Below are 12,214 nucleotides of genomic sequence, written 5' to 3'. Positions count from 1 at the left end.
GTATTGGCATCTTGCTCAGCACTTTTTCCATTAAATCCCATTTGCCCAAAGGGGAGCATCTGTTAAGATCACTGCTGCCACATGGAAGCCTTTTCCCGTATGTACTACATACAAAATGAAATGGGGACATACATTTTTTCAACACAAATGAAATGTGTTTTTTAAGCAAAAGAGAAAAACAGCTATGTAAAATTCAAACTCTGCTGGTAAAATTGGGTGAAACCTGCCTTTATCCCCATCTCTAGTTTGGTTATCCAAATATGCTGAGCTGCTTTGAGTACCTGGCTTTGGAAGGACAAGGTTGAGTTTCTTCAATTAGATACTCAAATCACCAAAGATTTTTATGAAACTTCAGAGCTATTACTGAGTATGCTACTGCTTGGTTGGTGATGTTTATGACTTACAGGAAGGTTGTGGGTAATTAAAGGCTTTATAGAGCGGTAACTATTAAAAAACAATTATTTACTATTGATTAGCGTATTATGATGGGGCTAATTAAGCAGAGGAGCAACTTATTCAGTGTTTCAATGGATTTGCCTTTGATGGGAATTTTCTTGAAGATAAACTGCTTTTCTAAAAGTTTTGGGAACATTCAGACAGAAAATCATAGCTAAAAATCTCCTTTTGTAAGGGGTTGTGTTTTAATTACCATAGTGCTTCCTTTGGTTTTTTTTGGTCTATGGTGCTAAAAATGTAATAGGTTTTATGTACTTATAAAAGAATCTAATGCAATGTTTATTTGGGTCGAGCAACAGTCTGGTAAAATGCTGTTCTTTAATATTTGATCTGCATGTAGCTCCCTTTCCCCCTCACCACAAGGAGGTGCAGCCAGGAGGGACTGAAGAGTGGAGGTTGAGATCTGACTCCAGGCTCCTTTACTCTACTGCTTGTTGTGTGCCACACCTAAACCACCTCCTAATCACAGAGCTATATATAGGGAACTTTCAAATTAAGTACAGAACTGGCTTTACAAAGTTATTTTCTTGACATAAGAGCACAGTAGATATCTTAAGAAGGATGGAGGGGCAAAGGACAGAAACATGACCAAGAGAGATGAGAGGTTCTTGTGGGTTAAAAGAGTCATGACCAGAAAAATACTCCTACGACCCTGCAGCGCTCCACTGCAGTGTCTAGCAGGAGTGATTAACCCATGTTCGGAACTCTAAGAAGAATTATAGCTGCATGGGCCTTCCCAACATCACAATATTTTTTCTATTCCAGGGCTTTTATGAGGGTTTGCTATTCCTCAGTCCCTTCCAGCAGCTGCTGCTGCTGTTGTGGATTTGCAGCTGCTGTTTCTGTGTGGGCTTTGCTGCCATATGGCACCATAATTCCCACTTACCACAGCTCTGCCCACTCTTCTAATATCCACAGTGTTATTGACTAGTACATCACTTTGTTCTTTGAAGAGAATGTTATGTATTCTGGCTGTTAATCATGAATCCAATGGTTTTATTCCACAGACCTGAAGGCTTAATTAAAGTGATGCAAGTTTTTTTTAATCAATCATCCCTCATTTTCTGCAGTAGATGGGAAATATTCCTCTTTACACCCATCCTTACCTGGACTGCGAAGCTCTTATCAGTGGGCAAAAAGATGTCACCAAATATGCAATCTCTGAAAAGTGCAAATATTTGATTTCAATCTTTGAAAAGTGAAAATCTTTTCAGTTTTCAATAAAGCATATCCTAGAGAAATATCAGAGATCGTTTGTTTAACTGTGCTGGGAAGGTTCATTCAATATGATGTGCCATGAAATCAAATAGGCTGGAGGTCACCTGGGCTCATCTTTCAGTCTGTCTTTTTTTCTGTTGAAAACCTGTGATGTCAGGGTGTTGTGGGCAGGTGGATGGGTTGATCTGACTCTCAGCTTTCAAGCTTTTCTGTAGTACCACAGCACCTGGAGTAGCAGTCACTCAGGGATGAGAATGAAATAGAGGGGAATTTGATTTTTTTCCTCTCATTCTTCTACCTTTTGTTATTGTTCCTTGCTATGTTTGCTCTGTGTACAAAAATAGCAATGAGCTGTAATGATCTCTCATTTCTCCTGCCAATATCCTCCATTAACAACACAACTGGATCAGACACATGGGTACAGGCTTTTGGCTGTCAATGGAAAGTAACACTTCTCAACCTCATGTAGTTATGTTCTTTTCTAGAACAAGAGAGAATTTACTGTGTAGATATAATGATATCCATTAGAAAAATGTAGCCTATTGTTAGACTAGAAAATTTCTTGTGTTTGTTTAATCCTGTACTGTAAACTATTCACCAGGCAGCAAAAACACAACTAAGCAGGGAGCAACCTGTCTGAAGGGTGTGGGATTGAACAGTTAAACTTTTAGATCCAGAGTTGCAAGCTGTCAGCTGATAGCATCTTTGCTTTCTGCTTTGTTGCAATGTGAAGTGCCCCATACAGAAAATGGGGATGGCATATGAATAATAAATATTGCAGAGAAACAGTTGGAGTTTTTCAGGGTGCCAGTGTTCCTCTCTGTAAAATGCTTCCCTGTATAATTTACTAGGTGTCTCTGATTAAAGTGGAGACAGTGTATACAATTACACCTAACAAAGCAATACCTCCAAACAAAAAGGGTCATTGTGTTGCCTGGAAACTGGTAGTCTGTCTAAAAGTGAGCACCTGCACTTGCAGACCAGTGTTAATTTGTCCTGCTTTTGGGCAGGAGCAGACATTGAATTCAACTCAAGAGCAAGACACTTTGTCATCAGGAGGAACCCTGCCATAGCAGTGAGGGTGTCCTCGCTCCACAGGGAGCATGGACAGAGCTCCATGTTCTGTGAGTACTGGACAGAGTAAATGGCATTTTTCTGCACACCATGAGGCTGCAGTGTGGGAGTAAATCCCAAAATCTCTATATGTAGGAGCCAAGGAACAGCCATACGTGCCCCTGATCCATTCTGGATAAAACATGGTTGTTGTGATGTGGATTCTGTTCCTCTCAACGTGGGCATAGCAGCAAATTCAGGCAATGAGCATGAGGCAAGGGTTTAGCTTGAGGATAAATTCTGTGTACATATTAATATGTCTGCTTCTTTGATTCACTGCTGGAGGAGTATTACAGACTTTTTCCTATGATATAATGTCAAATTAGTTGTGAGAGCCATTGAGCCTGTTATAAAGAACATTTCACGCCGTTGTATTGGCTGAAAAATTTTTCATGCTTCCAAGAACAAGAATATACACCCAATTATTCTTAAAGTGGTGATTATCTCCATGTGGATTTAATTAGAAAATTACTAAAGAGAAAGTAGGGTGCTTTCTTTTTACAAACACAAGTTTCAGGAAAAAAATTGTGTAAACGTTGCTGTCTTGGTAGCCTTTAAATTTATAATAATAATAACAATAAAATCTTGTTCTCAAAAGGCCAGGAAACCATTTGATGTAAATAGATTCAGCTCCATGGAAGCACATGGATACTTGCCAATTGATACCAATTTAGAATCTCTCTTGACCTTTCATGCAGGGATAAAGTATCCTTATGGCAACTGCAAATTTTGAAAATGACAGAGTTCTTTTAAGACACATTTTACAGAATAATTGACCCTTAAAAAGAAGATTTTATAATAGAAAGTCTATGATAAGTGGGGGTCTTTGTTTTGGTTTTGTTTTTTTTGTTTTTATTTGGGAGGGGAGTAACAATGAATCATATTTTCTTGAAGACCATGACTGTTACTCTGGGTTTTATTGAATTCAACCTCAGTATGTGAGAAAATTCAATTGATTTTGGTGGACTCGTTCACAATTCAAGGGCATTATTCAACGACACTTAAGTTGTTAGAATTGGATCTTGTCATAAATAGAAATAAAACTTTATTTGTGAAAGACAGAGGAAACAGGGTAACATCTTTTCAGATTTGCTAGCTAGCTAGCTAGCCCCTTAAACACTAATCTTCCTAGATATGTCATTGAAGGAAAGCTTGTAAAAACCTTCTTGACACTCACCTAGCCTCATGCTGAGGTGACAGGTAACTGTTTCTCACTGTGAACCTCAACCAGCAGTCATGTCCTCTGCATCATACACTACCATTTATTCTTGGAAACAGGAAAGCCTGAATCCAAATCTGATTTGTCTGAGGAAGATTTGATTTCATTCAGACCGTATTGCAGGCTGACCAGCCCTCCAGTGCTGTGGTGTCCTGGATACTAGAGTCCTCGGCTGTAAAAATTATTTTCTCTGGGTAGAAGGACAGAACTCTTCCCCTTTGAGGTGTTCCTCTTCTGCTCCTTTCTACTGTTGGCAGGTGCCCCGAGTGGAAGTGAATCTATGCCTGAATTACATGCTTTATTTAGTTTGTTGTCCATTAAAAAGGGCAATGGAATACACTCTGTATCCAAAGAGTATATTAGCCCTCCTATTGCAGTATTTAAGAGGAGCTGTGCATGGCAAAGAGCTTCATTTTGTTCCTCTGTGTCTTGTCATCACATACCAACACAAGTGCATTTCTGATCTTTCTCTCACCTGCTTTGTTTTTCTTGGTAGCCTTTAAAGCCTTGGTAGCCTTGGTAGCCTTGGTACCCTTCACTCTCTCACTAATTCTGCCTCAGTCTTTACCTGGGAATTTCTGCCCACATCTTCTCTCCTTCTTGTTTGTCCCACTCTACCTAAGCAACTGAGAGCAGCAGCCTTCAAGAGCTGCTTTTGTAGCCCTGACTTGGATACCTTGCTTTTCACAGGGTAACACTTGACCATGCTTTGCAAAGTGATTTGAAAGTCACAGCCAGAGCCACTGTGAAGTTTTTTCCATGGATGCACATTTCCATCTCTGTTTGATGTCTCTTCACTTACTGGTGGCCATGCTGAGACTATGCAGCTGGAGAGGGGTAGTCTTAGTTTGCTAATCATTCTCATGTCACAGAGAGTAAGGAGGCAAGAACAGCTCTGGTACAGGCCTAATGGTCAACATTTTTCTGATTCCTGGCAAGAGACACAAATTATCAAGGATAGTGTCTGAATAAAATAATGTAACACACAAATTACCTACCTCTTAGTTTTCAATCTATAAACACAAAACCTGCAAAGCTGCATTTGATGGGAGGAACAAAAGAAAACAAATAGGCTATATTACAGAAAAAGTTTATTTTAGCAGCTATGGCATGAATTGCAGAACAAGTAACTTCAGAGTAAATTAGAATATTCTGTGTTTTAGATAAATGATGGAACTATAATTGAATGGGATTTGAACTTAAAAGTGAATTGAAATCTCTGGAATTTGTTTCATAGAGATGTGTTGGCAATAAGACTGGGATGAGGCTGAATAAAAAGAAAGCAAATAAGGCAATGTGACGGTGGTCACAGGGATCTTATGTTGAAGGAAGAGACGAGGATTTGACTCCATATTTCAGAAGGCTTGATTTATTATTTTATGATATATATTACATTAAAACTATACTAAAAGAATAGAAGAAAAGGTTTCATCTCAGAAGGTTAGCTAAGCTAAGAACAGAAAGGAAAAGAATGATAACAAAAGGCAGCTGTCTCAGACTCTGTCCGAGACATCTGGGCCTTGATTGGCCATTAATTATAAACATCCAAAATGGGCCAATCAAAAATCCACCTGTTGCATTCCACAGCAGCAGACAATCATGGTTTACATTTTGTCCCTGAGGTCTCTCAGCTTCTCAGGAGGAAAAAAAATCCCAAGGAAAGGATTTTCATAAAAAGATGTCTGCAACAAGGCAAGTTTTTGAGGGATGTTTAAAGGAGAAGATATCTTGTTTAGTACTTAGACTACAACAAGTGAGCAACATTATTTGGACAAACACGTATGGGAAACACACGTAAAGGGGCTGTATTACTCTATCACTAGATACTGTTAACTTATCAGTAGAAAGATAATTCATTACCTTATCTTTCCTTTTGTAAGTATAGCAAAAAATGCTGTACATTAAAAAAAAATCACAATAGTGAAGCTAAGGTATTGGAGTAGGGCACTGGGTTTATTACAAACTAAGGAAGATGTAATTAAAAAAGTAAGTAATACAAGGAATGAAGAATTAGTGTAGTGCTTCATAGGTAAGCATTGATTTAACTGGCTCCCTCTTTACTCTGCTCCAGAATTAAAAAAAAAGGGAAAAGAATCAGATCTTTGCATATGTAGGCATGAATGTCATTTAACAAAACAGGCTGAATCATGAATTTAATTACACAGCAAGTGCAAGTAAATTGTTTGTAGTGCTGTTATATAAATGTGTCCGTGATAAACCCATTCACATTACATTCTGTTTCTAATTCAATTTCCATGCACAAGCCCAAATTGCTGGGTTTGGTCCTATTACTATGGATATAACAAAACCAGTATAAAGGATGACATGTTTTGTCGGTCTTTCAATAGTTGGTTATTATAAAGCTATATCTTGCTTCCTAATAAATGCCATACTTACAGCTAAACAAACAAAACCACAATTTTATAGCCAATTTATTTTATGTCCATGAATAATATATACTGCATTAAAACAAAATTTGAAGCATCTACCATAAAATTGTACATGAAAATTCATACTGAAAATGAAAGAGGAGTAAACTAAAACAGCATCTTTGATATATAGCAAATTCTATGGAAAAAGAAAATTCAGTCCCTGCCTGAAATTTCTGCTTCTCATCATTATCACACTTTTAGTACACAATCACTTCATAGCTATAATTTTGTTACTGATTATGTTATTAGGGTCTTAAAATGAGTCTATGTACTTGTTCTTTGCCCCTGTGCGCTGTATGAACTGCAATCCCTACCTCTGCCTATCTTGGATTTTTGTTTTAGTTTTAGAATGAACAGTTTAGGAATCAGTTGTCCAGAGGACATACAATTTCCATAGAATACCCATCATTTTTTTTTGCCAAAAGGTAGCACTTTCAAGCTCCTGTCTTTCCCCCACCCCGCCCCCTGCATAACAAAGCTGGATGTAAGGGTCAGCAGTTGAAAATACAATCAAGCAATTTCCTGCTGGGAGGGGAAGAGCAGTTCATCCCTGGTAAATAGCCATGTGCTTATTTTCACCCACTGTTTTTATGTAAAATAAGTGTGGAAAAAAAAGACTGCAGATTAACTAGGCACACATGGGAAACAGCTGATATTGGTGAGCCCTTCCCTGGAGATGATTTGTCTAATGGTAGGCTGGTCATACCGTCACAGGATCCCATCCAAAATCTTGGTGTTGGAGAGTTTGGTAAAAGAACTTAATAGCTTCGTTTTTATTTGTGTTTTACAAGATTCACAGTTGGCTAAATAAAAGTCCTGATTCCTTGGCAATGATGTGTGCACTGTTGAGGTGTAGGTCTCTGGTGCTGTACATAATTTTGATGCCAATATAAAGCTTCTGACACTACAGTAGCAGCAGGAGTGTTATGCCAAGTATAATCTATACTGTGATTTACAAGAAGAAAAAACACATTTAAAATGTTTCCTTAGGACTTGAACTTGTCAGGATCATAGCCTAAACAATGTAGTAACTTACCCAGTGGGAGAGCAGTGCATGGCCAAGTTCTGCACCAGAAGAAGCCTTTTTTAACAAAAGGAAACATTTGAGCTTTGATTTTTGTTTGACATTTGGCAGTAGAAACTGTTCTGGGCAAGTAAACATGATGGAAATGGTGCATTACAAGTAATTTTTATCACTTACCCAAGCAGTAAGTAACAAAATCGTGACTTGAGATGCATCCTCATGAAAGACTACATCAAGGTTAGCCTTTGACTAAGGCAGGAATAAATGTAGGCCAGAGTTGCTATCCCTTAGAAAGGAAGGAAAATGTAAACTGAAGCCCCCTGTGCATGGTCCATTCCAGGAGTGATCCAAAAAGACAAGAAATAAGCACTGTAACCTTAAAAATGTATCATTGCCCCTCTTTTCTGTGTACACATTTGCTTTAGTAAATATGTGTTGTTTATAGGTGCAATATAATATATGAAAAAAATTAGGTATTTCTTTTGATTCCTACAGCCATTTAGCTGCTCTTTGGATAAATGAGGCTTCTGTACATTCACCACCTTAGCATGTCCACCACTGAGCCAGTTATGTATTTCCAAAGCAATCTTCTCAATACAGAACAAATTTAAAATGAACCTAAGCAAGCACTAGATAAAAAGAATTTTTATTTTATGCTTTATCTCACAGCTGGTGCAAAGGAAGTTAAATAAATAGAAATGGAGATCTGTTTTTCTTCAAACTGGAGTTCTAAAAACACCAATTAAAATATGTAAAAATCAAATACCTAAGGAATTTGTTTCTCCGACCTAATTTTTGTGTATAAAATTCATCAGTTGCATTCACACTCCATGATTCCACCTTGCTCAAAGTTGAACTTAAGCCAAAGATTTCAGAAGTAGATGTATTGACGGACTTTTAATATAAATGAAAAACAAATTCAAGATTCTTTCTTTAAGTTACTTCAGCCTTTTAAAAAGGATGAACATTCATCATGACTGCTTCAGGATTCACTTTAATACATATTTGATGAGATTTGAAAGAACTCAGACTTAGAAATTCTCTTTTATTTAGGCTTACTCTAAATACTGAACTGGAATCAACCTTGGATTTAAAGGAATATTAGCTCTCTCCTCACATATTCTGTCTAGTCTTGTGAGAGCTGCCCATTGTGCCCAAATACAACAGTTTCTTTAGCAGTGCTGAATTTTAGACACTAAAGACAGCCTCTCCTCAATGGGGGTTACTACAAGGGGAAAAAGAAATTTTCAGTGTGTCAGGGAAGGGACAATCTAATCCTCTTTGCTGGTACATCTGCTCTGGCAGTTTTGCTCTACAAATCAAAAGGCATCCCATTAATTAAAGTTCCTTTTGCTTTCATTTTTATTCAGCTCAAAAAAATGTGACCACTATTCAAAAAAAAAAAAAAGGGTTTCAGCCCACTTTACTCACAAATATTCACCAAAGAAGTGCACACACATTGTCTGGTTTTCTTTCTTTCTTTTCTTTTCTTTTCTTTCTTTCTTTCTTTCTTTCTTTCTTTCTTTCTTTCTTTCTTTCTTTCTTTCTTTCTTTCTTTCTTTCTTTCTTTCTTTCTTTCTTTCTTTCTTTCTTTCTTTCTTTCTTTCTTTTCTTTCTTTTCTTTCTTTTCTTTCTTTTCTTTCTTTTCTTTCTTCTTCTCCCTCTCTTTTTTTTTCCTCTCTCTCTCTCTCTCTTTTTCTCTCTTTCCCTTTTTCCTTCTCCTTTTTAATAGAGAACCTTTCCCTTTGGCAAAGTGCAATACATTCAAAGAGTCTTATAAAACAAAGCTTTCAGTTCTTGGTCAGCAACAAACTCATCTTTGTTCATGCAGCTCTATTAAGGAAAGAAGGCCAATTTTATGCAGGTTTCTATGGTCTGCAGCACAAAGGCATCTATCTGCATGCAAGCTATCTGGCAGCCACACAGCAGACTATGAGATCATCTATTTTAGCAATAGCCAGCTGCAATGAGGAACTGTAAAAATTATAAACTGGTTTATATAGTGCTTTGTTTTTTCTCAAACAGGAGGCATTACAGATTTATGTATTGTTTTGTGGACAGATAACAAGTGCAGCTCATGGGGTGCCTTCACAACTAGATCTCAGGATCTGGTCTGCATTTTCCCTGTGTGTCTAGCTCTGTTTTCATTGGACACTAATGTCATCTATCTTAAGCAGGAAGTGATGCTCGACTGCTTTATCCCTGGGGTTTTAACTGTTGTCTAAGGAATTCTGGCCCTTTATTTGATGGACTTTTACTGTGCTTTTGCTACCATCCACTATTATTCCACAGTGGGTGGCCAGCCATTTAACACTTGCCAGTTGCATCATACACTGCCCATAAAGACCACATACTGTAATTTCACAGCATGAAGAAAACGAGAATATTTCAGAATATCTTCTCATAGAAGAGAAAGATGTTTTTAGAAGGAAACTTGAAAGGAATTGGAAGGGCTTTTATACCGAAAGATGAGTTGTCCAAGGCAGGATGCATACCCTGATCTAAAACAAAGTGAAAAGGCTCCCTTTCAATCCAGCTAGATTTGAACTGGATCTGTGCTGTACTTGACTTATAAAAAATGAAGGGTTTGGGCTGCATTTACATACATAGTTCAGTGTGTTTCCTTGTTTATTAGCATAGGTAGAGGAGAACTGAGTGTCTGAGTAAAGAAAGAGTCAACCAGAAAGTGATTTCCTGAAAGTCAGTTTTGCAGTTGTGCACAGTGCCCCCTCTATGAACAGATGAGCAAGATACAATAATAAGGTATGATGAGGAATTGTATTATGTCAACCCTTGTGCAAAAACACTGTTTTTATCATGCAGTATGGCCTGGAAGACAGGGTCTTATTGAAGGAGAATGCCTCAGAGTTGCTTCTCCATGCAGTTAAATTAGCACGTCCCTAAATGTGAAGGCTAAGCATAGTGTGCCAGAAGTATTCTCCTGAATTTATCAATGCAATTCTAAAATGGTAAAGCCATGAAGTTTAGAATTTGTTTTTCCCGTATCTTTTGAATATTATGGCATGCTTTTTTTAAACTTAAAACACCTAAAAAGCATAAAAGAAGGTGGAAAAACCAGGATGATACCTATGCTTCCTCTTGTATGTGATATATATTTACCTGAAAAGCAAAACCAATATAAGTTGCTCCCTTTAAAGTGTATCTGAGTGAGAAATTTATTACACAGGAATAGAAAAGATTTACAAGCTTTTGCTATCTAGGAGCAGCATTTTGGAAACAATAATGTTCTGTAAATAGAGAATAGTGTGTACTTTTTATTAAAGCAGGATATTCAGTTGCAGCTAGTTTGGCAGAAAAGCTCACCATGTTAATGAAAACAAAGTCTTTACATCCAGCGTATTCTCACTTAAATAGAGTGGTTCTTCAATCAGTCCAGTGATTCTTCATTCATGTGTTTTGGATCACAGCATCCATTCTGTGGTACACAGCAATAGATGTAGAACAAATGAATACATCATATTTACAGAATCACATTGCAGCAGAGAAACAGAAATTGTACAAAGCATGACATTTACTGCTGTAAAAAGGTGACTGTCTTCGTTCTCCCCCTCCAGATGAAAAGCAGGCTTTGCCTTAGGTTATACACTTGTGATACCCTAAGCAGTAAAAACACATTATTACTTTGTATTATTAGCAATACTATATCTTTATTTCATATTAACATTACTGTTTACTAGCCTCAGCCCACTGCAGCAGATGTTGTGTAAATGCTTGTGGGAACTCTGTGTATTTGAGAAGATGGGTTCTCACATTGGTTTTAGCATTTCTTACAAAAGCCAAAAAATAAGCCTTGTTTTGTTCCCAAGTATGAAAGAGAATTCATGTCTTCAGTAACACCTTTGTGAGTGGGTGAGAAGTGAGCTATATTTCAAATGAATTATTTAGCCACCCACACACAGATTTAGATGGATGATTAACCCGTTAGTGTGTCTTTTCCTAGTGCATTCTTCACAATTTCTAGTTCACATGTGTGTGGGTGTGTGTGTGCACACCAAGAAGAGACACAGCTCCTTGAAAACTTGGGTAACTCAACACAGGTAGAAGAAATAAAGGAAGACAAAGAATCACAGGCTCTCAGTAAACATTCTCTTTGGAATTATATTACAATACATACCTGTGTGAAAGAACATTTGGAATACTATTTCAGAGAATTGAAAAATCTATAGCTATTTCTTAGGATAAAGCAAGATTTCAAGAAAATGCATCCATGCATCCATTCAGCGAACTGCTGTAGGACTGTTGGAGGAACTTCTGGGTGAAGTTCTGTTTAGGCTATGAGTCAAAAACCTCTCATGAGCTGAATTTACATATTCATAAGCTCTGAGGTCCCTTGATTTCATTTGCTAATCCTGAATTACTATAACTTAATCTTGTGCCACATGTCAAGTAGGCCTTCATAACAGGCTGCCTGCCTGCTACATGGGAAGTAAGAAAAATTTGACTGTACTTAACCTACAAAGGAAGAGCCAGCTAAGCCTCATATGCAGATCTTAGTAGGTTAAGTATAGCAGTTATTGCTGCTCACCTGCAATGAAATAGCTATTAGGCTACAATAATCATGAGGCTTCTATTGGATTTATGTTTCTAAGTGTGTATGTCATTTTTGAAAATGGGACTTCAACAGCCTAAGTAATTGAAGCACTTCTGAAGATTTACCTTAGGCAATGATAATTCCTTCCAACTTACAGGAATCAATCTATCCTGGGCTTTTAAATTGTGCTGAAGGGTGCA

The sequence above is a fragment of the Molothrus aeneus genome, chromosome 5 (assembly GCF_037042795.1).
Source record: "Molothrus aeneus isolate 106 chromosome 5, BPBGC_Maene_1.0, whole genome shotgun sequence".
NCBI classification, from domain to species: domain Eukaryota; kingdom Metazoa; phylum Chordata; class Aves; order Passeriformes; family Icteridae; genus Molothrus; species Molothrus aeneus.
Note: the sequence above shows the minus strand (reverse complement) of the source record.